The sequence below is a fragment of the Suncus etruscus genome, chromosome 4, assembly GCF_024139225.1.
Source record: "Suncus etruscus isolate mSunEtr1 chromosome 4, mSunEtr1.pri.cur, whole genome shotgun sequence".
NCBI lineage: Eukaryota > Metazoa > Chordata > Mammalia > Eulipotyphla > Soricidae > Suncus > Suncus etruscus.
This window is the reverse complement of record NC_064851.1, coordinates 47,763,553-47,789,223: the sequence shown is the minus strand read 5'-3', so window position 1 is coordinate 47,789,223 and position 25,671 is coordinate 47,763,553. Positions and strand designations below refer to the sequence as shown.

At 39.4% G+C, this 25,671-nt stretch overlaps 1 pseudogene; it reads left to right on the top strand.

Moving 5' to 3' along the window:
• The first annotated feature begins 18,805 nt into the window (after positions 1-18,805).
• Positions 18,806-23,784, top strand: LOC126007059 (N-acylneuraminate-9-phosphatase-like; annotated as a pseudogene).
• Positions 23,785-25,671: the final 1,887 nt, after the last annotated feature.

Sequence of the window (25,671 nt, the reverse complement as noted above, 5' to 3'; positions counted from 1 at the left end):
TTAGTATCCCCAGTTTTCATACTTCTGGATATAAGAGTGCTAAAAGTTTCTCAGTAGCCTGCAGGGTCTCTCCAGTTGACCTTAGCTGAAAATAACTCACATGCCAAAGTTATGGGTTTTGAGAAGACCTATTCCAGGCAACTTAAGAAGGAAAATGCGATGAAGCCAAGTAGACTCTAGTTTTAATATTTGTCCCATAACATCATCTGAATTGAGGACTAATCATAGGACAATAGTTACTCTTCTACTAGTCCAAGAATATCCCCACTATGAATAATCTTATTAGAGCCTCTTAATTACTTGTGATAGTTTTCAAACTTTTTCAACCATCTTTCCCCTTTAGTGCAGAGCTAGCAGTAATCCCTGAGTACTGCCTGGTGTGGCCCAAAAACAAACAAAAACCAAAAACTTCTCTTTCCTCTCTTTCCTTTTTTTAACTATGTCACATGAGTCCAGCAAAGGCAACTGATGGGACAATATTGTCTAACTTAGATTTTTTGCAATCCTCAGATATACTTGAAAGGTCCGGAAGTCCTAATTTTAGCTGCCCGGCGCAAAGAAATGAAGAGGCGTATGAGTTCCAGCAGATGCTTTAAAAAGTGCTTTTAATACTGACCATTATGAATGGTCAGGGTCTATGAATTCCCACCAGAATCAAAGACCTCGTGGGTCCCTCGTTACCCCCTTATATAGGATGGGAAGTGGGAGGGGAAGAAGAGTCCTTGAGGGCTGGACTTCCGCTACGATAACACCAATGATTCGTGAGGTAGGGGTAGAGGTGGGGCCGAGGCAGTGACGACTTCCTTAAGGGGCAGGGCACCCACCAAGGTTGGTGGGGGGGGGGGGCTGATTTCCCTTTTCAATCCCCACTTCTTGTACTGGAGGCTTCTAATCCTAGAAGCCAATGTGATTTTGGGGCCTTTACTTTCTGATATTACTGGTCATAATTATTTGCATGAGCTAACCCTGCATGGGCCAATGGCTACCAGAAGTAAAAAGGCTTAGGAGGGGCCCCAGTAGGAGTATTAGATAGGGGAGAATTCCATGCCATAAAGACCATAAGGGACCATTTAATAGCTTTGTATCTTGGCCAGCTACTCTTGATGGTGCTTGATTTTGTTTTACACATTTGAAATTAACTTTTGTGAGAGTTTGTTATTTTTGTTTAGCCCTGCTAGTTTTGCTTTTCCAGTTACCAATTTTCCTGCAACTTCTGAGCCCTACCAGTAGAGTGCTCAGACCTAGGAGTGCCTAAGAAATGTATGCTAGGCAGAGGGATGGGCTCTGTTCCTGGGATGATGTTAATGTTGGGGAGCACTAATGCTGGGATGCATAAGCCAAATTTTTACCACATATTTATATCCGTTTCGGAGGTAAATACCCTGGGCTAGAGGGATCAGGCAGGACTTTTGAGCACTGAGTACCTTCTACCTGACCCAGGTTTACAGATTTGGTGCTGTTATGAATAGCAAACAGAAGATTTAAAGCTAAACGGGATTACCTTTTGACATAAGTACAGCTAGAAGAAGCAAAGGTTAGATTACCTAGTGAGACAGGGACAGCCAGAGGCCAATTCCCCCCACCCCCAAGAGGGAGTTAAAGGCTGAGGTTTTGCTTTACACACCCATTTCGGCTCCCCCAAACACACACATGGGAAGTAGAGGACCGGAGGTAAGCAGTTCGAGCCCTTCCTTAGCAAGTGCCAGGGAGAGCATTTTCAGAGTTAGTGAGTGCATTAGGGCTGAAGTGTGCCCGCCGGACCCGTATCTTGAGAGGATTCTCAGTGTGCTTCACTTTTCAGGTTTTAGATGGAAGGCGTGAACCCAGGAAGCATGCAGTTCACCTTGACAGCAGTTCTTCTCACATAGGCTGTGAATTCCACAACGAAAATAAGGAGGTTTCTGCTTTCTTTTCTTCATTTTTGCAACTTAAACAGCTGTTGGGGTAGAGAGCCCTAAACTCCAGTTGCCTTTCCTGCACTGGGTTAGACAGAGATGAAGAAATTTTATTTTTATTAATGACTGTTTTACTTTTTAACATTACCAAGAGAAGCATAATTTTTGCTACCTGCTTTAACCTCTGGGATAGATAGGCATAATGTTATTCTTAGTAGTTAACTTGGCTTATTAATTTCTGCGGCCTTTATTTTCCCCTTATAGTTTTTTTTTCTTTGATGACCATTTTGCTTTAGAGATTTCATTACCCTAGAAGTTATTAGAGGGAACGTGGTCGAAGATCAATCTTCTGTAGCTACTTCAGGCTGACAGGGGACTGCAGTTTCAATCTCTAGATAGGGTGAAATCTCATATTTCCCTAAAGGAGCAGTTAACTGGTTTACTTTTACAGTTTTAACACCTGAAAAGGATTAGATTAATTATACAGGGGAATATTACTTAACCCACTCAGGCCTTGGAGCAGTAAATAGCACAACTTGAATGGCATAGCTGTTCTTATTGTCTGTAATGATAGCACAAATTAATTAACAGAAAACAAAGCATAATAGCATTATGAATAAACAGTTTTGAGTTACTTCAGTTAGACTAACATTTGCATTTGCAATTTATGATTTGGTTTAATACAACTAGTAAGAGCATTTTTACATGAGTTACTTTAAAGAAGTGGGTTTTAAGTTAGGCCCACTAGAATTTTAATTAGCTACCAAAAATGGTTTTTCTCTCCACCTTTACCTTGTACCTTACCCGGTATTTGAATAACTTGGCTTTTTTCTTTGCACATATACAGCACTGTTGGAGAAATCTCCATCTGGGGCACCCCCATTACTTACAGAGCTTTTTTGAGGATAGGTTGTGGACACTGCAGGTTTTTCACAGTCACTCAGGTTTGGCTGATGAGTTGGTCGGTTCAGCATGAGGTTCTTCTGGCTGGGCATCTCACCCTCTGCAGGAATTTTTAGAGGTGACTTGTCTGTTCCACTCCTCTCCAGGTTTGGAAGAGACTGACCTCGAATTCTCTTCTGAGCTTGAGGGAGAGAGCAGGGCCCACAGGCTGTGATAATCTTCTAGGAAAATCTTCAATTTCCTTACTCAGGCCATTTATTTCAGTTTCTCGCCGGTGCCTGCTTGTCACACCGCCTCAACTCCAATTATTCCTCTGAAAGAGGGCTTTGGGGTTCCCTTACTAATTTTTTTGATTTTCTGTTTGCATGAGGACTACTCCCCATGCAGAGAGAAAAGCCATTTGCTTGTATTCTGTGCAAAGCAACATGATGCCATGACATAAATGGTACTAAAAGGTTCTGGGAGAAGAGAAAAAGCAAATATTACTTAAATTACTTAGATAATTTTAGAATTTTTTTTTCTGCAACGAAACATTTTATACATTTTCAAATAAAACCATGACCAATTTTATAAAACCTCCTGTGATACAAATATTAATGTTCTTGGTAACATATAATGAAAAATTGCAAAATAATATTTTAATTATGCTTAATTCTAAATATAGAAATTCACTTAGTTTTCTAAACAGAAAACACCAGGAATTTACGTTACACAAATTAATGTTGAAAACCAGAAAGAATGAATACTTACTACTTTTGGTAGAACATGCTTAAAAACATTTACATTTTTTTTAACCTAAAGACATATTAATAATTATTTAGATTGATTATACACATTTTTTATTACACATTTTTAATTTCTTTTACACCACTTTCCTTTTTGCATGCAAGGCAAACGCCCTACCATTCGGCTTCTTCTCTTTTTCCTCCCTTTTTTTTTTTTTTTTTTTAAGCTTCGCCACTCATTCTTTTGCAGTGGTTCCGCTGCTAAAAATTTTTACGTGCACCGAAAAACAAACAAAAATAACAACAGTAATTTGCAACATTTTCTTATTAATTTTTTTAAGAAACCTTTAAGTTAGAAATTTAAATGCTTAAAAAAAAATTTTTTTTGACTTCCAAACCATTTGCTAGATTTTTCTTTGATATGTAAATGACCTACATTCCTCAGCCAGGTGGAGCTGGGAGGACAATAGTTTGCCCTGGGGCGTGGTGAATTTCTTCACCACGTGGTGAGTTAAAAAGCATTTTTTTTTTTTTTTTTCGGCTAGAAAAAAAACGGCCAGTTGCTCTTTTTGGCCTGAACGCATGGCAGGATAGTTGGGGAATTGCAAAGTTCAGAAATTTTCCAGGAAAATTTATTCCCGATGGCCATTTGAGAAATCTGGGATTTGCAATTTCCAACACCCCCCGCCAAGTCCCTAGTGTGGACCTTGCATGCGCCAGCTTCCTGGTTGGGTGGGGAGCGGGTTAGGCGGGTTTCGGGCGCCCTCTCGCCGCGCCGCAGGCAGCGGGGGTTGCGCGTTTCGCTGCTGGGACGACTGACGGGCGAGGGAGACGCGGGCTCACCGGCGGTCGGCCCCTTTCCCCAGGGGTCGGCCCTTGAGAGGGGGTCGGGCTTGCGTCCCGTGGTTAGACCAAAAAAAAAAAAACATAGAACACACAGACAAGAAACAGACAGACAAACAGACAGCGTGGCGCCACAAATAACCAAGCAAAATGCGTTCAAGTAATCTCTGCATTCCACAATAAATCCTAGACAGACAACTATGCCAATGACCAAGTTCTTGAGCTCCAAAAATCACAGACAGACAACCTCTTCAGCAGCTCGGAACGTCTTCCAGCTGCTCTTACTAAACCCCTGGGGTACCACCAGGGTCGTGACCTAAGCAGCCAAAGTTCGTCAACCTCTTGCCCATCTGGTATACGCATCAGATGGGGAACCACACACACCTGGAAACGCATCAGGTGGAAGATTCCTTAGTCACCCGGGGGGACTTTAACCCCCCTATGAAACAAAGTCTGCTTCTACTCGGTTTCCACATCGAGCAAAGAGCTCATAACATTTGCCAAACCACCACAAAGCTAGCTTCCCACTGGACACAGAATACAACATAATCTCAGACTAAGACAGACACGAAGCAAAGCGTGCTCACACACACACATACACACATCAGAACTCACCAGACACCTTTTCATAGCTTTGTGCCGGGCAGAATGAGTGAGGACTCCTGGTGGCTCGCCAAAATGAAAGGTCCGGAAGTCCTAATTTTAGCTGCCCGGCGCAAAGAAATGAAGAGGCGTATGAGTTCCAGCAGATGCTTTAAAAAGTGCTTTTAATACTGACCATTATGAATGGTCAGGGTCTATGAATTCCCACCAGAATCAAAGACCTCGTGGGTCCCTCGTTACCCCCTTATATAGGATGGGAAGTGGGAGGGGAAGAAGAGTCCTTGAGGGCTGGACTTCCGCTACGATAACACCAATGATTCGTGAGGTAGGGGTAGAGGTGGGGCCGAGGCAGTGACGACTTCCTTAAGGGGCAGGGCACCCACCAAGGTTGGTGGGGGGGGGGGGCTGATTTCCCTTTTCATACTCTAGGATCAATGACCTGAAGTCATTGAGGAATATTGATGACCCTGGCATAGAAAGCTATAACAGCAGGGAGGGTAATTGCCTTGCATGCAACTGACTTGGGTTTGATCGCTGACAATGCATGTGGCATCCTGAGCACTACAAGGTGTAATCTAAAGCCCTCTTAATAACAAATATTTGAGTTTGGTTCTTGGAATTTGGTATTCTGAACTCAAGTTTTGTATATAAAAGAAAAAAGATGTGGGGACATGGATATGCCCTGGCTAGCTGCAGTCACATAAAAGGAAAGGAAATTAAGTACTTGGAAGAGTAGAGAAAGACCTATACATTGGTGGACTGAGAGTAGTAGAAAGAGATGAGAAAGAACCTGCCATCAGACAGGTCATTGCAGCTCTTTCAGTTTTACCAGTGCAACATTTAGGCATCCAGGTTACCTTGCTATAGTTTACATATTTGGATGAGAATACTGTGAGCAATAACAAAAAGGTTTTGCTGACCCAGGAATTATCAACCTTTTCTTTTTGGGCACTTGAAGTTGATAATTCTGTTTTGGTCACAGGGGCTACCTTGGTCTCTTCTCACTATATCTCTGTAGCATCTTTTCCCTCAATTTTTTACAAGTTATGATAAGCAAATAATGTCCTCAGATATTATTACATGTCCTCTGGAGGCAAAAGTGTCCCTAGATATAGCCACTAGCATGTAGAAAACTCCTGGACTAAGAACTGCAGAAGATAAAATGGGTTTAAATCATTCTTCAAAAGAAACTACCATGCTGGCTTTCACTAAAATATTAAAAATGAATCAAGATAACAAGAAATATCATCAAATGGTATGCAATTATTTTCTTAATATTTCCTCAAAGCTTGCTAATTTTACTGGCGTTATCTGTTTTCCTTAATGCAAAATTGAAGTGACACAAACATCGACGCAGTATTCTTTGGCTTGACTACAGACAACAAATCTTCACATGGGGAGTCTCGCACAAAAAGTATTTAATGCTCACCGGTGCTAGTGTGAGACAGGTTGCCTACACAATGCATGTATAAGTTCAGCCATATGAAGGAAATCTGTGAAAGAGACATGTTTCTACCCCCATGCACTTCCTTGCCTTAACACTGACATCATCAATCTTCAATCCTTCAAAGAAGCAGAACCCTTTGGGTGGCAGAATCCGTTGTCCAAAATTAAATGCTTTCTTTTTAGGCAGCACCATCCTACTTTGTCTCTTTAATCTGCCTGAGTCCCTTTGAGAAATGGGAGAAGTGGTGATAGGTCCTTATGCCAGACTTCTTATCCCACATGTCTAGAACTCATCAAGAGAGTAGGAATTGCATTTCTACCTTTCCAGGCATTGCCCGGACCAAGAACCACTGTTTGAGTAGCTCTGGGACCAGTATGAATAAATTGTAAAATGTGAAGTGTTTGGAAGCAGTATGAGGCCAGGAAGAGAACCCAAGGGAATCTCTGAAAAAATAAGATTCTTATTCCAAGTTCTTTGCTGTGAGACAGCACAAAGAAAGAGCTTCTCTCTCCCTTCTATTCCCCAGAATGTTGAAGGAAGCAATGGAAGCAATGGCCACAGACTCCTAGGGGATTCGTCACTGCTCTGGTCAGTCTCAGTGGGTGGCAGTTGTGGTTCCTGTTAGTGGCCTCTTTCCTTCAGGCTGGGGGCAAGGAAAGGGAGGGCCTCAGACAGGCACCGCCAGCCCTGACGGTTTATTTACTTAAACAACAAACATCCCACTTTCCATGGGGCCAGGCCTAGGGCAGTTCCTGAATGGGACAGACACTGTGTCTTCACAGGAGCCCACCCACGTTGCTAGGAGGGTTTCACAGCCCTGCTGCTGAAAAAGGAAATGACTGGCTGTGTTCGGGTATCCAGAGGCTGCCCAGGAATGTGGTGAAACCAGGAGACTCTAGCTCCCAAGGCCCCAGGCAAACTTCCTCCACTCAGCTCCTTTTTCATACCCACTTCAAGTTGCACTAAATTTCCCTTCAGAACTTTCATTATTTTTTTTTCATTTTTCTCAACGGTGATAAAGAAAAGCTGATAACAATTTTGAAAGGGAATTTTAAGCTTCTCCTTCAGAAGGGTGGGGGCAGTTGAATAAACAGAAAGTCATAGAAAAGACAAACATGTGAGTTTGTGTTGGAAAGAACCAGCTGGAGCTGCAAACAGCCTGTGCTGTGGGCTGACAGGACTGCATTGGAAAAAAGTGCAACGTGTGTGTTTGTGTGTGTGTGTGTGTGTGTGTGTGTGTGTGTGTGTGTGTGTGTGTGTGTGTGTGTGTGTGTGTGTGTGTGTGTGTGTGACATACGAATCTGTTGGGGGTACTTTCCCAGCCTGGGGTATTTGTGAGGGTTAATGGTATTTTGTTTAGTTCAGGCTTCTGAACCCTACGGGCCCACATGTGAAAACACAGGCAGTTTGGAAATTTTAAATCTCACAGAAATGGAGGAAAATAAACAAGTTCTTTATTATCCATGTTTTTCCCCTCTAGTGTGTGCTACATCATTACTTTCTGTCTGAAAGATCACCAGAGTCTTTAGTAAGGACTTACTGACCCAATATTTTTTCTTACTGCAGAATTGAAGGACGGTTGGATGTTTGTTTTTGTTTTTCATTTTTCTAAAACTTTCCCAGACTTATCTAAACAGCCATGTGCATATTCAGATGGACCATTTTCATTGGTCTTTTCTGCTTATCTTTCTAATTTGTCCTTTATCCATTAAATCAACTATGCTTTTAAAATATGAGAGCTGACTAATGTCCAAATTCTTTGAGTAATTTCCAACAGTGGGGTGATATATGATACACTAAATGAAAGGGAAAACATTGTCTATAAAAATTATGTTTCCCCAAAAAAAGAAAGACTGGGAAAATATGTTTCCATTTTCTAAAAAATAAACTATTTTAAAACAGGCTTTTTTTTTAACACAATGTTAGATTCACAGGGGAAAAACATCAACAGTTACAGAGATTTTCCAACTTTGTCTCCCAGTTCCTATACACACACAGATGAGGCTTCCCTGATACATTCTGCTCACCAAGTCCTTATATTTTACATTAGGGTTCACTTTTTGTGTGGTACATTCTGTGGAATTTTACATATACATAACGACATGTATCTGCTAATGCAATATCAGACACAACAATTTTCATTCAAGTCCTTCCTGAACTCTACCTAGATAAATTCTATATTTTAGAAAGAAGTTCAAGAACCTAGAACCCTTTATTGATATTTATGTGCAACTTTTATAGAAGAACATTTTATTGATATTCATGTGCCATGCCTCTGTGGAAAATAAAAATTTTTTTAATCAAATCTCTAAATTTAAAAGGTTTCCTAGTTTGTGCTGGGGAGAGGCCCAATGTGACTCATGGAACCATATGACCCCCAGGGAGTTGCCTCCAAGCACTGAGTCAGGAGTAGCCCCAGAACATTTCCAGGTGATGCCACATATGAATCTGTTGGGGGTACCAAAAGAAACCAAAAAAGGTTGAATGGTTCAAAGAAGGGCAATCTGCCTCAATTGCTAGAATAAGTGCTGTTGAAATTTGCCAAAAAGGAAGTCTGAAATATATGCCACCCATCTCTTCTGGGGTAGGAATTACAGGTTCCAATCCTAGAATTCCTCTAGAATTCCACTAGAATCCTCAGTGCCCTGTCTGATGACTGTTTATTCTGCCATAGTGCTTTCTTCCATGTTATACACATATCGGGCATGAGATTTCAGAGCATCTTCTGGGAGTAGGTAGCTGTGGAATCCAAATAAATAGAAACTAAATTTAAAATAACTTGAAATACCTTAAATAACTTAAAATAAACTAAAAATAATTTCCAAATTCATTTCTTTTTAGTCAAAGATTAAAACAAGCACAGTTTAAGGTACTGCAATGGCAGATCACAAAGTATTACTTAATGTGCAGGTATGAAGTTGGGAGGAAGAAATTCTGGGCTTATGTATTGACCTCAATTTCACTGACATCTGCCAACTTGATCTTTATCTTGTTCTTCCTCTTTAAGCCTTGGTGTCCTGTCTGTAAGGAGAATTATCAGAAGACAAAATTGCTATGGAAATTTAGAAAGTTTGTTTCTATAGATACCATTCCACGGATGTTTTCTATTTTTTAATATTTTATTTAATTAAATAACTGTGATTTACAAAGTCTTTTAGAGTTGAATTTTAGGTATGTAATATTTCAACACCAATCCCACCAGCAGTGTCAACTGTCTCCATTAGTGTTCCCATACTCCATCATCCCCCACCCCTAATTCCACACATCCCTCTTTTCTTGCCTGCCCACCATGGCATTCACATTACAAAGTTCCATGATTATAAGTTTAGAGCTCATCCTTATATATTTTAGAATCTCTGCTTTGGACAAATAGCTATACCCTTCTTGCACATTACCAGGATAACCAAAACCCTGACCGTTGCTCCTTCATTACTTTTCCTTCTCATCTTTTTCCTTCCTTGATATCTTTCATTCTCTGTCTTTCTCCTCCCTAAGCTCTGTGGTCAAGAGTGATCTAAGCATCCCTCCTTTACAATATTACATTTTCTCAGTCTATATTCTATATAAAATATATAGTTATTCTGTATGTCACATATAAGTGAGAATAAAAATTTTTAATGAATATTTATAAAATTACCTTATGACTTCATTTTTTTGTCTAAAAGAGACAAGATACATGAGAAAATTTTAGAAGAGTACCTAGTAGAGGCAACTCATAAGATTTTTTAAAAATTTGCATCAAGTAAGAAAGAAAGAAAAAATAAAAAAGAGATTAAGGATTAGAGGAAGGAAATTTTCTTTTAAAAGTACCTGATTATCTTGTATTGATAGCATAGCCAGAAGAGATTTGCAGCTAACTCAGTTTTTAGGTAACTGCACTGCAAATTGCAAAGAGCAATATTTTCTAATATCAAAACCATTCAGGCTATAGTTAGAAACTGGAAGAAAAAGGAAAAATCTTCATCAAGGAATTTAAACTTGTTCGCAGCAAAATTACAACCTTGCATCATGGTTAAAAAATTCCAGAATTTTCTAATATGTGGCCTAGCTTCAGAGGACACAGTGACATTTCATCAAAACATAAATTCATAATTTCCTTAATGTGGCCTTCTTTTTATTGGTTGGAAAGCTTCAAGAATTTTTTCTAAATAGAAGTCTGTCAGACACATTTCATGATTTTTACCACACAAGAACAAACCTACCAAAATCATGCCTCATGGTGTTGTTCCCTTGTCTCTGTTCCAGGCTTGGAACAGTAACTCTCTATCCTTAGTGTTGTTCCAGATTCAACTGGAGGCTTTGTTAGGACAGACACTACCACCTTCTGACTCCAGGATTTTCAGGGCTTGGGTAGGCCTGAAATTTTGTGTTTCTAAGATTTTGAATTGTACTGATTTTATTTTTAGAGAGTGTATAATAATACTTGGTGCTTACTTAAATCCTCGGTACATATGTATTGTTTCATGAAAAGACTGTCTTGTTTCTGCCTGTTAAGGGGAGAGAGAAGTAGTGATTTGGTTTTCTAGAACTCAAAAATAATGTTAAGGGACGATGATCCAACCAAAGTTAAGGAAGAGGTTATTCAGGGCCAAGTTTTATGAATCCAATTGCTGGATCAACCTTCTTCCAATGAAGAAATAGCACTGAACTCTTTTCCAAACCCTATGAGCAGCAAAGGAAACTATTGAATAAAGAAATGTTCTTGGTTTAGTAGCTATATTTAAGTGTTCTGATTGTGCTTTTCAAAGAGAAATATATCTCTGTAAAGACCTTCAAAGTCTTATGTGATAGGGAAAAAAGATAAATATAGATGGAATAGTAAATTGAATAATTTTTCCTGCCAAAAAACCAGGAGGATATATTTATAAACTTTGGGAGAATCAGAAAGGAATAAATAGGACAAGAGAAATAGCACAGTAAGTTGGGTGCTTACTGTGTACATGAAACCTTGGTTTCATCACCAGCATCCCATATGGTCCAAGATACCACCAGATCCTGAGTGCAGAGCCAAGATATGCCACACCCCCAAATAAGAAGGAAGTAGCAAAAGGTGGAGGAGGAGTAAAAGAAACAGAAAGAAAAAGAAGGATAGAGGAGGAGGTATGGAGAAGGAGGAGGTAGAGGAAGAGAATAATAACAATAATAATAATAATAATAATGATGAAGAAGAAGAAGAAAAAGAAGAAGAGAGGAGGAGGAAGAGAAAGAGGATGAGGAAGAGAGGAGGAGGAAGAAGAGGGGGGCAGGAAGAAAATTCACAGGAAGAAAATATACCTAGCATGAATGAATGTTGTCCTGATTTTAATCCCTGACACTACATAGTCCCTGAGCACTGTTTAGCTCCTAAGAACCCTAGACATTAAAAGGAAAAGATAAAGAAGGTTGCATTAGATTAAGGCATATGAAATTATCATCTTAGAGGCCAAAAGTGCATTGGTATAAATAACTTTATATTTGCATATTATATAGCTCAACTTAATAATAAGATTACCCACCTGATATATGCAAATTTCCAATGTACTAAATTTGGACCTTTTTAATTCCAGCCACTGCCTCATTGCCAAATGACCTTACTTTTTCTGCGATACAAAAACAATAAGTGAAAGGACCCTCTGTCCACTAACTCAGAGCATAAGACACAGCATGTACTAACTCCAAGAAGCTTTTGGTTTCTCTTCTCCTTTACTCAATCAACTGTTGTAAGCAGAATATCTCTTTTGGTTCAACTCAAGCAGCACATTATTAACATTATCTGTGAAAAGAAATCAGCATAAAATAAGTCACAACTTAGTAAGAAAATAGAAGTGTTTAGTGGCAGAAAATCTGATATCATGAGGAAAAAAGCCACTAGAACTATAGCTAAAAAGCTTCCATATTTAATAATTAAGCATATTCCATCCATGATGTTAACATTTGAAAGCCCTTACCTATTTCATGGTAACAAGATGCAAATCCATAAAGAATGGAATTATATACTGATACTATTATTCTGCTTATGTAGACTTAGAATCCTACTATGTGATCAGTTTTGGGCTTTTAGTCCTATGAAACTCAATTATTTCATTCATCAAAGAAGGGGCTAGTATAAGATTTTTTAAAGCTGCCCTCTCTGACCCTAGAGTTAGACTATGACTGTCATGAATCACATTGAATAATGAACATACATGTGAGAAAGTGAAATATACTTGTATAAATTTCTCCAAAACTCATAGCTTATCTTACATTGTTGCAAAACAATCTCTGCTTTAATAAAGGTTATAAAAACCTAATCTTCCATTTAAGAACAGTTTATCTCAGAGTGGCAATGGAAAAGGCAAGTGTCCCTGTTATAGTGACAAGTTTGCCTCCAACAAACTGTCTGCTGTTTGTCTGAGATGATTCAATATTTAGACGAGTTCAACTTGGTAGAGTAAAAATTAATGGGTTAAGAGTGGAGATGAATTTCACCTGATGGAGTTTATGATAAGCACTATAAAAAGTCTTTCAAATTTTATTGGTCTTAGATATAATGTAAATCACCTTTCATTGGCAATTTAAAACAAACTACATCTCAAAACTATTTAACAGCTGAAGTTCAAAGACAGTGGTCAGAATGCAAAAATTGCAGACTCATTTATTTCATAAATTTACCACACAGTTGGTGTCACAAGATAGGACGGAGCCTGTTTGTTTTTGTTACCTTTGCATAATATCCCTTCAGGATATACTTAATGAATGTAGAATTGACTATATATTCACAGGGCATATAAATCTTCAGACCTTTAAATAAAATGTGACTATGACAGTAGGAATTTTCTGAATTCTACTATTAAATCTTCATCTTGTCATTTATAGATATGAGAATCTATGCCACTTTTTACTAAATATTTCCTTTTAAAAATTGTTAATGGCTTAAAGTAATGACTAGAATGTGTATTTAAAATATACTTTTAGGGCCTGGTGCTATTGCACAATGAGGAGGGTGTTTCCCTTGCACATAACTGACCTGGGTTCAATCAGTCCTCTGCACCTGCCAGGAGTGATTTTTGAATGCAAAGCCAGGAGCAACCCCTTAGCACCACTGGGCATGGCCCAAAAACAAACAAACAAAAAAATACACTGGTATTTTTTTACTACATTGTTACAAAGCAAAAAAAAAAAAAAAAAAGTAAATCATAGTGATGGAAGAGCCCTTTTTATCTATATTTGATCTTTTTTAAGTGTTGGGAATTGAGCACATGTAGGACAAGCACTCTACACCTCAACCACATCCCTGTCCCTATATTTAATTTTTTATTGTTGGTTTAGCACAATTTCAACACAAAAAATGTTCTGCATATTTTCTCAACTTACTACCATAAAGTAAGATTGGGACTTTTCTCATTCTAAAATCATTAATGGAAAACATACCCAATTGAAAGCAGAGGACTGCAATACTATTTTATTTCTAAGGAAATAAAGGGTATGCATGTAGCAATCTTGTCCATGAAAGAAAAGAAACCCTTCTAGTTCTTGGAATTCAGTGATAACTAATAATTTCTTTTCTGGAATTAGTCAGGGAAAGATTATCTGAGGACTTTTGAAGATCTCAAGGGAACTTGAAATGCTAAAAGACTATGAAAATTACAAATAAATCTACTGTAATGAAAGTAAAAAAAAAACTAAAGTTTTTTATTTAAAACAGCATAGGGAAATAAGGGGAGAGAGTAGGAGCTGTCATATTTTAATGTGAAATTTGCAACAAACAACTTAAAGTCTTTAATATCTTCCTTGGCACTTTTGGTGGTGGGTGTAATATTTATGCTCTTGTAAACCAATGTTGCCTCCCAAAAAATATATATGTTGAAAGGGTCTGGGAGATTATTCATGGTCAAGGTATATGCTTTGCATGTGATGGACCCCCTTTGAGCACCACTGCTAGTCTCTGGCAGGCTCATGCATTTAAGGTCCTAGCAGCACTGCATCCTTTGGTTCTAGCACTGAATCAGCCAGGTTGACAAAGTATTGCTGCAAGTTTCTTCTGTGGCCCCTGAGCACCACTGAGAACAACCTCTCCCACCAAAACAAAAAGTTCTTTTACGCATTAATCTAGTAAACATGATGCTTTTTTCTTAGTGTAACTGTGAAGGTCTAGTTCTACATCAGAGCCAATCAAGCAAGAAACACAGTGGCGAGTGGAAAAGGGACCTATTGGTCATCAACCAGCAATAGGTAATAAGATAGTGAACTTGAATCCTCAGAGAAAATTCTTCTCTGGGTGGCCACAAGAAAGAGGAAAGAGGGGGCTGAGGACCAGACGCCCCAGAATAAATTATAAAATCACCTCTAGGTTGGTTCCCTGAGATATACTGTCTTTTCTACAAATCTCAACAGAGTAAGGGGTAAGGTTTATGGGACAGAAACACTGAGGATTAATTACCCTTATCTTCAGGGTTAAAGGCAAGGAAACTTTCTGTTTCGTATTGGTCCTGGACCTGGATTTTCATTAGTGAATTTTCTTTTTATTTAAAAACATCTAGGGGCTGGAGAGATAGTACAGCAGGTAAGATATTTACCTTATTTGGGATGCCAGGTTTGATCCCGGGCATCCCATATAGTCCCCCAAGCACCACCAGGAGTAATTTCTGCGTGCAGAGCCTGTAAAAAAAAAAAAAAAAAAAAAAAAAAAAAAAAAAAAAACCGAGAATTTCTGAGGGTGACCCAAAAACCAATAGATAAGCATCTGTCTTCCTGGCAGAAAAACGGTGTAGCATTTCTACTAAGATCCGAAAGAAAATGATGGTTGCCAACTCTTCATAGATGATCGCATATATCTATAAATAATCCCTTTTATGCTGAAGAACTTTGGCGTGATCAGTTTTTACTTTATTCAGGATAATTCTTCTTTGCATGTGCTTATCCGTCCTGGGAGGAAAGAACCTCTGGAATGGCCCCCTCCCACTACCTGTTCTTTACCCATGAGTGTGGTCCTACTCTTCCCAATAAAGATTTAGGTCAGAGAGACTTCTTTCAGTTTTGGTCCCACAGCTAGCCTGAGTGCCTGCCTACCTGCTTGAAGATAGCTTGTAGTGGAAATTCCTGAACCTGTTTTATATTTCTAAATTTGTGTGGAATATTTCCTGTGTCAACGTTGCTTCCAGACCTATACTTCCAATTGGCCCGAGATCGGGGCATGAGGCTTCCACTACAGAGAAAAACAAAAAGAAATTTGACCAGATTATAAATGTTAATGAAGAAAGAGGAGTCAACTCAGTAACTTGTAAAAAAAAAAAAACCAGTTTGGTGTTTGGGGCTGGAGAGATAGCATGGAGGCAAGGCATTTGTGGTTCGAATCCTGGCATCCCATATGGTCCCAGATCCTGCCAGGAGTGATTTCTGGGCGAAGAGCCAGGAATAATCCTTGAGCGGCACTGAATGTGACCCCCCCCCAAAAAAAAAAGCCAAGCAAACAAAATCAGGTTGGTGGCAAAGATATCCTAAATCTCCACCTACAGGCCTCCATTCTGGCATTTGAACCTAGAATTCAAAATAGTTGTGTCATCTTTGCAAAATCATAGACTAATGAATTATGTATGTACACACAGACACATATCTATACACAGACATGATATGGAGACACCAGCACATATATAGGCATAGACTGGTAATAGACTGGTCACCAACCAGCAATAGGTGGTAAGATGGTGAACTAGAATTCTCAAAGAAATTTCTTCTCTGCATGGCACAAGAAAGAGAAATACGCAGAATCACATATATATTCACAGGAGTACAAATACACATAAGTACTGATTCTAGAAAAACATACCCAAGATTCATACAGACATACAATTGCACATGCATGGACATAGAGACATACATTCATACCATCGCATGTATCAACAAATAATGAGATCATAAAGAAATTGTAAGAAGCTTATGTGTGGTGAAGTGCACATGGGGCAGCAGTTACACTGCTATGGAAAAGATGAGGGGCAGAACTCCCATTATTTCTGCCCTCCCTCTTCTTTGACATTTCTTTCCTTCCTCCATCTCTTTCTTCTCTTCTACTATTTTTCAGAGTCACTGGAAAGAAATACAGAGTTAGACAGAGATCAAATACCTGGTTTCCAGGGCCAAATAGATAACAAACACTTTATCATGTATTTGGTGACTTCCAAGTGCAATTTGAGAAAGTGGCTTAGATTTTAATACTTAGGAACCTCTGAATATATTATTTGTTTATGGAAGAAGAGGGAAAAACATGGTGTCATATACCAAAAATCAGGAAGGGGATCTAGGAGTAAAGAAAGCATTACAAGGTGAGAAGACTTATATGTTAACAATTCCTGAAATAGTTCTTAGATAATTATCTTCTATCAAGGACACTTCCTGGGCCTGACGCTATCCAGAAAATTCTGCCACCAGAATTTTGGGACCACCCCCTTTTTTATTTTCCATACATCCTGAAAACCCATGGTCTCCTGGTGGCATGTAGCATTTATTCCTAGCAGAATATAAAGAGCATCTCAAGAACTTGACAGGAAATTAATTTCTGTAAGTTAAAACACAAACATAGAGACTGACACTCCACATGCCTTCTATCTTTTACAGAAACAAGAATGATCTAGTTAAATGAAAACAATTAATGGAGATGCCCAGGAGGCAAATTGTCTGTGCTGACACTGAGCCCCTGCATGTGTCCATCTAGACCAACTATATGGGGAAAGAATGGTGAGCTTCAGAGGTACACCTCTGTAGAATATTTACACAGGCAAAAGGTTGTTTATTTGTTCTTATTCTCTTTCAAATTCAAGGTGAGCTTTGAAAACACATGGTGAGCTTGCATTTGGTTTCCAACACCTTTCGTACATAAGGCCCAAAGTTCACTGTGACATATGTGACAATCTGGGGGAATTGTTTTACTCTTCCCACCTCTTCTCTAACTATTCACAGTAGAAACTGTTTTAAACTTAAATGTGACAAATATATAAGCATCTATAAACAAGTTTCACTATCTCAGTTCTCGGCATTTTTGACCAGATACTTCTTTGTTCTGCCAAAGACTGGGACTCATGATAGTGACAAGTGAAGGTAACCAAAATGTCCCCAGAAGTTGCCAAATGTACACTGGGGTCCAATATTACTTTCTTTTTTGTTGTTGTTGATTTTTGTTTTCCAATATTACTTTCACTTAAGAAGACTTGCCCTGCAAGAGCTTCGATCTGGAGTCATCCACTGTCCACTGCCAGTAGCATTAAGGTTAGGATGAATCCCAGGATCCAAGCCTCTACCAGAGAAGACCTACCACTGCTTTGGCATTGACTTACTCCAAAAAGTACTCCCAACACCCAGGCGACTCAGCAACAGTCTGCATGCAGGGCAGATCGCTCTGCAATTAATGATATGCTGAAACTAGAGGATGCTCCACATCAGCCTGACATCGACGAAAGAAATGCACAGAATCCAGAGTCTTTAAATATAAAAGTCTGATACCAACTATAGCTGAAGTGTGAAAAAGTTTCACCGGGACCTTGAGAATGACTGGTGTTGGATAGACTGGTATGCCTGGAACCCAGAGTCTGTCTTATGCCAATAAACTTCTGGGGTGAGGCCTTTTGTAATCAGGTCAAGGATTTTTTTTTCCATTTCCTCCATTTTTCTGGACCTATGCAAACATTGGCGATTGCCACTATCACACCTTTACTATATTTTTTTATTCTTATCCTTTAAGGAAAAAAATACAACTTACTGAACTTAAAAACAAATTACTGTAGTAGAATGCCTGTCTCGAATACAGGCAGGGGATGGGAAGGGGGGAGGGGTAATGTTGCACTGGTGAAGGGGGGTGTTCTGGTTATGACTGTAACCCAAATATGATCATGTTACTTAAATTAAAAAATATATTTAATTAAAAAAATTAGGATGAAGACTGCATGTGGTTAAGAGTATGAAACTGGGGTTGAGCAAATCCATGTTGGAACTAGTGTGCTGGTAATCTTGAGCAAGTAAGCTCAAACTCTCTCATCTATAGCATGAGGCCTTTATAGTACCTACCTCACTGGTTTGGTGTCAGATACATGAGGTCATGGCTCTGTATGTAGCCTTCCTCTAAAAGTAGCCAGGTAGTTTCCTGCAACTGCAATAAAAATGAAGATATGTTTTAGATGGTACACCTCTAGTAGAATATTTACACAGGCAAAAGGGTATTTATTTGTTCTTATTCTCTTTCAAATCAAAGCTCAGCTTTGAAAACACAACAAATTCTGCAGATTGCTTTTGTGGTTAGACTTCTTTGAATTTTCCCTTTTCGAAGAGAGCCACTCCTTGCCCTTTAGAAAGAATTTGCAAGTGGAGACAAAAGCCAAACAATCTACCACTTAACTGAAGCCTGGGAGGAGGCAGCTTGATGATAGAGTGGGGTGGCCGCCCGCATGGGTCCCAACTTGCAGTCTGGTGCTTTGTTTCTGTGATCCCCATCAGCAGACTGGTTTGTGGAATCTCTCTGTGTGGTCTAGCTTATGGTTTCTGGGGCTGCTGGCATAGTCCTCGGATGGCATTTCAAGATAGCAAATCTGTGCTAAAATAACTCATGCTTCTTCCACATAAGGCATATGTTGGCTCTAAATTATCAGCTTTTGCTTTGTTCTGCTTTACTGCCTCTCCCCATTTAAAAATAAAATTATGTTCTGTCTGGGCTCTCAAGATAGCCCAGGGTTCAGGCCTGTCTTAGATCCCACTGACTCCAGTTCAAATCCCAATGCCACATATGGTCCCACATATGAGCACCTCCAGGAGTGACTCCTACACAGCAGAACCAGGATTGGCCTCTGAGCAGAGCCAGGCATAGCCACACACACACACACACACACACACACACACACACACACACACACACACACAAATTATATACTGTCAATCTTTGCGATCCTTAACGAAGATCATTTAAAAATACTTAGTGTCACCCCAATCAAGAATTTCAGGGTTTCCCACATGACATGAAAATATGGGAAACCATATGTGGCAACTACTCTCTAATTTTATGGCTTTGGTTTATTACCAGCAAAAAGAGGCAATAAGCAGAATGAATAAATGAAACAGCATGTCAGTCATCAGAACAAAGCATTCAGCTAACCCGATATAGGTAACCAACCTATGCAGCAGATTTCTCTGCCCAGAAGGGGCTACAAATCCCTCTTAAACATGAATTTTACTGACTTTCTAAAAAAAAAAAAGAAATATAGCACAACTTGTAAGCACATTAGTGGCATCACAATGAGATTGGGCATGAGAAGGCAAAAGAACACAGAAAGGAAGGAATCTCAAAATCATGACTCAGTGAATGTAAATTTGTTTTTTTATTAAGGGTCACATTTCGAAGTGCTCAGGGACTACCTGCTTTGTGTTAGGGAGTTCTTCCTGAGAAGACCATGCTATGAGGAGACCAAACCCAGACCCCCCTTACACACTCAAAGTATATGATCAAGCCCTTTGAATACTTAAGTTATGTTAATTAGATTAAAATAAATTCTTTGATGTGTTAACTCACCATTCCAGCTTTCCTAAAATAGAATGGTTATCAAATATTAAGTTATTCAAAATTTTTAATTTGACCATTTAATTTTACCATTGTATTGCATTTTTACATAAATGAAAGATCAGTTATCTTATTAAAAATTTCTTTCAGGACAGAGGCACGGCTGGGCTCAGAACACTCCGCATGCCAGGATTTCTGGGCATCTTTGACTGGTATGTTGGGGGCTCTGGGCAGGACAGCTAGCCATAGGCCCCCTGGGCTGACCACTTAGTCCAGGGAAACAAGATCCCTCCCACAACAGGTGGGTCTTCAGGGCGACGCCTGGTTAATCGGGCCTTGGGGGAAGGGGGTGAGAAATTCCTCCCTAGGCATCCAAAAACTACAGAGGCACGGCTGGGCTCAGAACACTCCGCATGCCAGAATTTCTGGGCATCTTTGACTGGTATGTTGGGGGCTCTGGGCAGGTCAGCTAGCCATAGGCCCCCTGGGCTGACCACTTAGTCCAGGGGAACAAGATCCCCCCCACAACAGGCGGGTCTTTAGGGCCACGCCTGGTTAATCGGGCCCTGGGGGGAGGAGGTGAGAAATTCCTCCCTATGCATCCAAAAACTACAGAGGCACGGCTGGGCTCAGAACACTCCGCATGCCAGGATTTCTGGGCATCTTTGACTGGTATGTTGGGGGCTCTGGGCAGGTCAGCCATAGGCCCCCTGGGCTGACCACTTAGTCCAGGGGAACAAGATCCCCCCCCACAACAGGCAGATCTTCAGGGCCAGCCACGCCTGGTTAATCGGGCCCTGGAAGGAGGGGGTGAAAAATTCCTCCCTATGCATCCAAAAACTACAGACCCACACGGGGGGGGGCTCATGCCCCCACGCATACTTCATGTATTGAGAGTATTCTTTATTCCTATGTTATGTTTTGCGTATCCAGAATATTCATTTTTTATTCTGCCCTTTCACACACCCCTACAAAGCTCTTTTTTACTCCTTAACTTTCTAACCCCTCAAACGTCACTAACCTATATTACTCTTTTTAACTTCAGTAGTATACAATCCTAATCACAGACCAAAGCCATGCATTGTGTGTAACAACCCTAAACTGTTTCAAGATACATAAAATGGACACGTATTTCTTTAGAATATTTTGTGTTCTTTCTCTGACAGCTATAATTCTTACTAAATGTTGTCTTATGCAGTGACGATTCTAACCACTTTTTATCTGCTCTTTTAGAGCTGTTTAACAAGGAATTTTGGTGAAAGAGTCCCCCTGTTCAATGCTTATGATTGAACTATATAATGGGAATCATTGGAATTGTTCTTATGGCCCCCATATGCGCCAATAACACCATGTGGCATTGCTCTTTTTTTGCATAGGCACATTAAATGGGAAAATACTATACATACAAATAAGATCCTATCTAATAGAGATTAGAACACACAAATCTTGTAGTGCAAAGGGACCTTACACCTTGAACATTGACATAACGATCTGGCACAGACCTCTGAAGAAAGGACATTTTCCATTCACCCCTGAACCAGGGAAGCCATCCCTGAAAGCCATCCATAGCCAGGCTGGTCTATAACATCACCTGGAAGCAATCCTCTACCACGGAAGACCCTACACTGCTCAGACATCAACCTGCTTAAAAGAAACTTCCCGTAACACTGAGAAGACTTAACAACAACAACGACCTGCTTACAGGACAGGGTTTCCTGCATTGCCCTTTGATTGTGAGGTGAAACGAGAGGAAGCTCCACATCCTGACCTCAATGTAGGATGTGAAGATTCCAGGATCTTTAATACAGAAACATGATATCAACAACAGAGACTGTGTGAAAAATAAAAGTGTGTTGGCACTACAGACAGTGTCTTGGATTGGACGATCTAGCTTGCCTGGAGCCTAGAGTTGGTCTTGTGCCAGGAAACTTCAGGGGTCGGGTCTCTTTGTATTTAGGCCAAGGTTATTTCTTTCCATGTCCCTCATATTTTGGTGGGCCTATGCAAACAACAATTGCCACTCCAACACCATTTTTACTGTGCTCCTTTGACTCTAATCCTTAAAAGGAACCCACTTAAAATTTGAGGTTAACTTAAGCTAATATGCATGTATTTGGAAATGTAAAAAAATACTATGCTTGTAATATTTAAGGAGTTATGTATGTTTTATGGCTTTAGATTGCCTTGTGTGCTGTTAAGAAATATTATAATGTGTTACAATCTGGGGACTTGAGGGACAAAGTAATTGTACATGGATTCTGTCTTATTTATCTTAATGTTCTTTGGCTGAAATTTCAAAGTTAAGATATCAGCAAGGGGACTTCTGAGAATTATGTTATGGGTGATTGTCCCTCCACTGTAACTTTACCTTGTCCTCTTTCCTTGCATCCTTGTTCTCATAATTAAAAATAAAAAAATTAATAAAAAAATTTTCTTTCAGGCCTTCCAGGTACCTCCAGGGGTGTTGATGTGTCCTGGCAGTCATCAGCTGGAGGAATTTCTTTGATCTGGACAAAACACTTATCAGCATAGCTGGGTGAATAGAAAAGGTATGTTGGAGGTGATAAAATTCTTACAAAGTACCATTAAGAAGAAGTTGAAGGGGCTGGAGAGGTAGCAAGTGGTGTTTGCCTTACAAGCAGCCTACCCAAGACCTAAGGTGGTTGGTTTGAATCCAGGCGTCCTATATGGTCCCCCCGTGTCTGCCAGGAGCTATTTCTGAGCAGATAGCCAGGAATAACCCCTGAGCACCGCCGGGTGTGGCAAAGAAGAAGAAGAAGAAGAAGAAGAAGAAGAAGAAGAAGAAGAAGAAGAAGAAGAAGAAGAAGAAGAAGAAGAAGAAGAAGAAGAAGAAGAAGAAGAAGAAGAAGAAGAAGAAGAAGAAGAAGAAAAGAAGAAGAAGAAGAAGAAGAAGAAAAGAAGGAAGAAGAAGAAGAAGAAGAAGAAGAAGAAGAAGAAGAAGAAAAGAAGAAGAAGAAGAAGGAAGAGGAAGAAGAAGGAAGAAGAAGAAAAAGAAGAAGAAGGAAGAGGAAGAAGAAGGAAGAAGAAAAAGAAGAAGAAGAAGAAGAAGAAGAAGAAGAAGAAGAAGAAGAAAAGAAAGAAGGAAGAAGAAGAAGAAGAAGGAAGAGGAAGAAGGAAGAAGAAGAAGAAGAGGAAGAAGGAAGAAGAAGAAGAAGAAGAAGAAGGAAGAGGAAGAAGAAGAAGAAGAAGAAGAAGAAGAAGAAGAAGAAGAAGAAGAAGAAGAAGAAGAAGAAGAAGAAGAAGAAGAAGAAGAAGAAGAAGAAGAAGTCTGTGACAAAGTTCAAGTTAAACTGAGCAAAGAATACTTCCCACCCAACTCAGCGCATACATTACTGACATAAAGACTAACCACTGGGAAGAAGCAATCCAGGAAACAAAGGGTGGCACAGCCAACCAGAACACAGCTACAGAATATTATTTCTAGTGAAAATCTACATGTTTAGAACATTTAGCCCTCTCAAAAGATGTCAAACCATGCTCACAGAACTTTGAAAGGAATTCCAGCTACTTTTATTAACAAACGTAGACCAACAGACACAAAGGAGGATTGAGGCTTGTGCCTGCCAACCCTATTTTGATACTATTATTATTGGTGGAAAGCAGGAGAGCCAAAGCTTTCCATATTTTATTATCACTGTAATCTCCTTGGAGGATAGCCTGCAACTGTATTATGGTGGGGGCTGCACAGGAAACTGATATACAACAAGGCCTCAACTCAGGGCTGAGAGCCACTGTCTAGATAAATAGAAATGAAATGGTGCCACCCAAGTCATCACCACATCAGACAGTCTCCTCTGTGCTAGAGTTGCCTGCTCTCTTACACAGTATGATTGCAAACTCAAGGTGTCCTCTTGAAGCCATGCAGAGGGTATGAATTACAAATTGCAGGGTGTGAAACATGACCTAGTTCCAAGTCATTTTACTTTTTATTTAACTGCCAACCAACTATTGACAGGTACTTATTACCAGAAAATATATAGTAATACAAGTTATTTTTAGTATTCAAGTCTGAAAACTTAGAAAAAACATATTCTTTTTAACTAGAGAAAATAAAATAAAAACTTCTTTTACCATCATTTTTAAACGTTTTTTTGAATATATGTATTTAAATACCATGATTACAACATATTTGTAGTTGGGTTTCAGTCATAAAAAGAACAGCCCCCCCCCCCTTCATCAGTGCAACATTCCCACCACCAATGCTCCATCTCCTCCTCCCCGACCCTCTGCCTGCATTTGAGACAGGCATTCTACTACTCTCACTCACTACCATTGTCATGATAGTCGTTAGTGTAGTTATTTATCAAACTGTATTCATCACTCTTTGTGGTAAGCTTCATATCGTGAGCCGGTCCTTCTAGCCCTCAACTCTCGGTATTATTACAATAATGTCTTTTGTTTTTCTTTAAACCTATACATTATGAGTGAGACTATTTTGTATCTCTGACTTATTTCACTCAGCATAATTACTTCCATGTCCATTCATGTATAGGAAAATTTTATGATTTCATCTCTCCTGATGGCTGCATAATATTCCATTGTGTATATGTACCACAGTTTCTTTAGCTATTCCTCTGTTGAAGGGCATCATGGCTACTTCCAGATTCTGACTAGGTAAATAGCACTGTAATGAATATAGGTGTGTAGAAGGCATTTTTGTATTGTGTTTTTGTGTTCTTAGGATATATCCCTAGGAATGGTATAGCTGGCTCATATGGGAGCTCAATTTCCAGTTTTGACGAATCTCCATATTTTTTTCCATAAAGGCTGAACTAGATGGCATTCCAACCAGCAGTGAATGAGAGTTCCTTTCTCTCCACATCCCCATCAGCACTGTTTGTTCTTGTTCTTTGTGATGTGTGCCAGTCTCTGTGGCGTGAGATGGTACCTCATTGTTGTTTTGATTTGCATCTCCCTTATGATTATCCTTTCACCATTATTAACAGTATTGCTAATCACAGGCTCTCAATGAAATTTTTTTTCTTTCAGATGATTTTATAAATTAGATTTCCTTCTGGTTTTGGTTTCCTGACTTGTGGAATTAAATGAATCACCAAAAAGAAGATAAACAATTTAAGATCTTAGTACATAAAAAAGGTAGCAATTAGTACTTCTGTTTTCAAGTATCATAATTATTTCTATAGCTTAATTAACATGTTTATTTTTTATTTTATTTTGGGGTATGGTGATTTAAAAACTCTTATTAAAAGGGCTTCATGCATGAACTTTACAGCACCAAGTACCCCTCCATTCAGGTATCTGCTTCCCTCCACTTTGTTCCAGGGTCCCTCCGTCAGCCCACTTTCTGAAGTAAGTTTTCTACGGAAGACAAGTTCTCAATTTCTTTCATCTTTTGAACATTGATTCTTTATATCCTGTATATAAAAAAAATTGTTCTCTGTCTCTGTCTTTAACTAACTTTACTTGGCATGATAACCTCCAGATCCACTCACAAAGCAGAAATTTTCATTTTTTCTTATAGCTGAGTTATACCCCTTAGTGTATATGTGCCACAGTTTCTTTATCCATTCATTAGTTTGGGGGTACTTGGATTATTTCCAGGTTTTTTGGCTATTGTTAACAGTTCTGCAATGAACAAAAGCTCAGTTTCCATCTAAAGCCTTTGGGACCTTGGGGTAGATGCAAAAAAATAGAACTACTGGGTCATATGGAAATTCAAAAAAAAAATTTTAATATCTTTATTTAAGCACCCTGATTAGAGACATGATTGTAGTTGAGTTT